Source organism: Salmo salar, chromosome ssa05 (assembly GCF_905237065.1).
Source record: "Salmo salar chromosome ssa05, Ssal_v3.1, whole genome shotgun sequence".
Lineage (NCBI taxonomy): Eukaryota > Metazoa > Chordata > Actinopteri > Salmoniformes > Salmonidae > Salmo > Salmo salar.
Window position 1 is genome coordinate 78434125 of NC_059446.1, and position 5527 is coordinate 78439651.

Here is a 5527-nt window from a genome sequence, read left to right on the forward strand (position 1 = left end):
AGAGAACGGTCCGCCCCTTGAGGCTGAATCTACAGCAGTCCTATACAGTAACCTTTCTGATCAATTGAACGTTATTGAATGAAGTTCAATAGTGAATATGATAGCAAGAGATGAGTGACTGATTTCATATACATTTTTGTAAAAGCGGGAATTGAACTTACGCCAAGTTGTACATCTATATTGATTGGGTAGACAATATTGATCATGTCAGGCAAATAACATCGACCAATGTGTGACGCGCGAGGACAGATAGAATTTCCACTCAGTCGGACTATCACCACATGCACACACACACACACACACACACACACACACACACACACACACACACCACACACACACACACACACACACACACACACACACACACACACACAAACTATGAATTGGAGCTGCGAGGAGGGTGGAGTGGTGCCAGGTGCATGGTCTGGCTGGGCCAGCACAGCACTAGGCTTAGAGTGGATTATTATGGACATGCCATCTCCTGTGGCTCTCTGTTGTCCGTGTGTATGGGGGTTTGTGTGTGTGTGTGTGTGTGTGTGTGTGTGTGTGTGTGTGTGTGTGTGTGTGTGTGTGTGTGTGTGTGTGTGTGTGTGTGTGTGTGTGTGTGTGTGACTGTGTGTGTGTGTGTGTGTGTGTGACTGTGTGTTTGTATGTGTGTGTGTGTGTGTGTGTGACTGTGTGTTTGTATATGTGTGTGTGCGTATGTGTGTGTGTGTGTGTGTGTGTGTGTGTGTGTGTGCGATATTGGGGATAGAGCAGCATGCTCCCCTGGTCCTGCTGGGAGATAAGCAGATCTATAGCAAGCCTCTGTACTTCTGTCATCACCTTTAACATTTAACACACACACACATACACGCACTTCCTGTGCCGGTTGAAAAGCGTTTGGGGAGGCCTCTCTATTTATGTCATTGGGCCTCAAACACCAAGCATGCAGGGGGGCTCCCCTGGTGTGTGTCCAGTCCCACAGGGAGACTCCCGCAGCAGAAAGGTAAAGCCACAGCAGACTGAGGGGGAGGAGCTGAGCAGACAGTGAAAGTCTGGACACCCACATCACACCACAACATTGTGTTGTTTCAGATGTGAGTCTACCTTAAAACTTCAATTAAACGCAGAGTTTCAAATAGTTGCCATCCCTTTTAATAGCCGGGCATCGGCACACATTTCAGCAAATAAACACCTGTTTTAAATAGATGCCGTGTCTAAATGAATTGTTTGCGAGTGAACTTCAGTGAGTACCGCAAGATTGCTCAAAGAAGATAAAGAAGAGCCATGGATGACGGCAGTGTGGTTTGACATGGTCGGCTCAACTACGGTGGATACAAGAGGTGCAACGAGTGAGATAATGGTGCTGAAACGTGAAATTGGGGGTGTATGATAGGCAGCCTAGTCTTTGCATGTCTGATCTGCGATGGATTTGTTACTACAATGTTTATACTGGTCACAAACAGTGTGGTAGTCTTTTCAACATTTTATTGAGCAAGAGCTGTGTGCAAATCCGCCCCTTTTTTTAAATGTTCACCTAAAATGACATACCCTAATCTAACTGCCTGTAGCTCAGGACCTGAAGCAAGGATATGCATATTCTTGATACCATTTGAAAGGAAACACTTTGAAGTTTGTGGAAATGTGAAATTAATGTAGGAGAATATAACACATTAGATCTGATAAAAGAAAATACAAAGAAAATAAGCATTTATTTTTTTTGTACCATCATCGTTGAAATGCAAGAGAAAGGCCATAATGTATTATTTCAGCCCAGGCACAATTTACATTTTGGCCACTAGGTGGCAGCAGTGTATGTGCACAGGTTTAGACTGCTCGAATGAACCATTGCATTTCTGTTCAAAATTGTGCATCAAGACTGCCCAAATGTGCCTAATTGCTTTATTAATAACTTTTCAAGTTCATAACTGTGCACTTTCATCAAACAATAGCATGGTATTCTTTCACTGTAATAGGTACTGTAAATTGGACAGTGCAAAATGTAAGCTTTCTGCCAATATCAGATATGTCTATGTCCTGGGAAATGTTCTTGTTACTTACAACCTCATGCTAATCGCATTAGCCTACGTTAGCTCAACAGCCCAGCAAGGGACCCACCGATCCTGTAGAGGTTAAGGAAATAGACGCCTGGCTCAAACAGAAGTCTGTCTCTAATAAGCACCGGTTGTGTTCAGTGATTGAAGCGAATCAATGCCCAGGCTATAAATGTACGTTTTACAGTATATGAACCAATGTGTTTACATGCGTGCTTGTGTGTGCGTGCGTGCGTGTGTGTGGTGGCAGGACGCAGGTGCCATCCGTCTCAGTGTAATCCAGGAAGTGTGTCTCAGCAGGAGAGGAAGTGCTTCAGCGGGGAGCCCCTCCCACTCATGAATATTACATTACCCCCCATAATATACTTACCTGACTTTACCAATTTTAAGTACTGGCAGGCAACAACACAAAGAAATACCTAAAAAACGAAAAAAGGACCAAGGCACTCTTCAAGTAATTAGTTTAAAATGCCTTTATTTTAGTTATGGCATGTTCAGTAAAACAAAAAGTGTAAAACTCTGAAGCGTTTCAGCGTCCTAGTTTTAAACGGTTTGTTCTATTGAACATGCCATAAGTAAAATAAAGTCATTTTAAAGTCATTCTATGAAGAGTGACTTGGTCCTTTTTGAGTTATTTAGTCCCATTTCAGCCCTTTACCAAAGAGCACCTTCTACCTACACAATTCTACTGTGGTATTCCAGCAGGACTTCCCTCCCTTCATTTTCTACAAACAAATACCAGTTTTATATTTATATACATCGGGTGGAGGCTGATCTGGTCCTCATGTTTACATGAACCCTCCATCCTCCTTACCATGTTGTACTGTTTTGTTGTTGGTTTGATGACTGCTGTGTTATGTGTTTGCAATAACTGTTTTCAGGATCCCCTTTTAAAAAAGGAGATGATACATCTCAAAGGACTATTCTGCCTCCATCTCTGGTAATAAATAAATGCAAACAGTGGGATACCACCTGCTTAGAGTATGTGTGTGAGAGAGAGAGCTGTGTGTGTGTGTGTGTGTGTGTGTGTGTGTGTGTGTGTGTGTGTGTGTGTGTGTGTGTGTGTGTGTGTGTGTGTGTGTGTGTGTGTGTGTGTGTGTGTGTGTGTGTGTGTGTGTGTATGTGTGTTCTAATGGGAGCTCTAATTAAGACTCTGGGGGTATCTGCTATCTGTCAGCACTGATCGATCGGCTGGCAGAGACTGACAGCTCCTTCTGTGTGTCTGTGTGTCCGTGTGTGTGTCCGTGTGTGTGTGTGTCCCCGTCTTTCACTTCTGTTGTTGAGCTCTCTGCTCTCTGTGTGTGTTGGTGTTATGTTACTCGTCACTCAACACTGTCACTACCTGTGTCAGAGGAGAATTAACACACACACACACACCGTCTCTGTACACAGTGTGCCGGTCCTTTCACCTGACAGCTTACTGGACACAGGGACATCATTCTCTTTGACAGAGGGACAAGATGTTAGAGTGGTCTGAACACACACAGACCACGTGGTCAGGCATGGGCGATGTTCTTAACAGTTTAACACCTGGATGTGTGTGTGTGTGTGTGTGTGCGTATGTGTGTGTGTGTGTGTGTGTGCGTGTGCGTGTGCGTGTGTGCGTGCGTGCGTGCGCGTATTTGTGAGTGAGTGTGTGTGTTGAGTGATGGCATCAGTGTGACAGTGACAGTATGACGGGTGTGTGTATGTACGCGAGTGATGGCAGTGTCAGTATAGACGGTGTGCTGTGAAATGTCACCATGGCGATCGATCATGTTTAACGAGGGTGGAGGCTGATCTGGTCCTCACGCTTACATGCACCCTCCATCCTCCTCCATCCCTCCTCCTCCATCCCTCCTCCTCTACTCCCATCCCTCCATTTCCCTACTAATTCTCCTCTCCTCCGTGTGAGAGCCCAAAGGGTCCCTAGGGAGAGGAGATCCTCCTTACCTGTCAAGAGGAACCAACTGTCACCACACACACACACGCTCTCACACACACGCACTCAGACACACACACACTCAGACACACACACACACACGGGTTCAGACACAGACACACACACGCTCAGACACACACACACACACGCTCAGACACACACACACACACTCAGACACTCAGACACACACTTCATTCCACATATTACACTTATTCAGTGATTTTTTATTTCATTTATTTAGAAATGTGTGCAGGATCAATTCCTTGCAGTGAATCCTCTGGTTTCCCTCATTGTCCTGATAGAACATTAATTCATGGTACTGTGAGTGAAGATGATGACGATGATGATGATAATGATGATAGAAACAGCAGACTCAGTCAGTCAGAATAACCAGTCAGTCAGAATAACCCCTCAGTCAGAATAACCAGTCAGTCAGAATAACCAGTCAGTCAGAATAACCCGTCAGTCAGAATAACCAGTCAGTCAGTTAGTCAGAATAACCCGTCAGTCAGAATAACCAGTCAGTAAGAATAACCCCTCGGTCAGAATAACCAAACAGTCAGAATAACCAGTCAGTCAGAATAACCAGTCAGTCAGAATAACCCCTCAGTCAGAATAACCAGTCAGTCAGAATAACCAGTCAGTCAGAATAACCCGTTAGTCAGAATAACCAGTCAGTCAGAATAACCAGGCAGTCAGAATAACCAGGCAGTCAGAATAACCAGTCAGTCAGTTAGTCAGAATAACCCGTCAGTCAGAATAACCAGTCAGTAAGAATAACCAGTCAGTCAGAATAACCAGGCAGTCAGAATAACCCGTTAGTCAGAATAACCAGTCAGTCAGAATAACCAGGCAGTCAGAATAACCAGGTCTACTTCATGATGTCAAAGTGATGAACAAAAACTCCAGTCAGAGGGAAATAGAAAACAACTTTTTTTACTTCTTTTAATTTCTCTTCTTCAAAAAACAATGCACAACTTGTACCACAATATTTGAAAAAGCTAAAAACACTTCAAAATATTAGTTTTGTATATATATATATTTATATATCTATAGAATTTAATTTTTTCCTTCTTTCAAAACGGATGCCTGTGAGTGAGTCTGTGATGTGTAATGGTGGATGGCCGGGTGGGTGGGGACCACACACACACAGGCGCAGTCTGACACGCAAACCAGGCCAGGCTGTCATAACAGCTTCATAAGAGCTTATAACAGCTTATAACACACCATGCATATGCTCCTGTACTCCTACACGGAAACACATAGACAGTAACACTGTCCTCCAATCTCTCACAGCCTCCATATTACAAACATATAAAAAGAGCATGACTGTGGAATGTTTCAACCTCTACCAGGCCCCTTACAGTCATCCATCGAGCACCCTTCTACTCCCAGCCCCCCTTCCCTCCTCCTGTTCTCCTCCTCTCTGCCTCTTCGCTCCCTCTCTCGGGGAGCAGGGTGGGTGTGTGTCTGTGCTTGTCACCCTCTGAGGGTGTAGGTGCTGCTTGCGTTCTTTCCTCCAATAATCCTAAGAGTTGATTCTTAAATCTACTACAGCCAGTTCAAG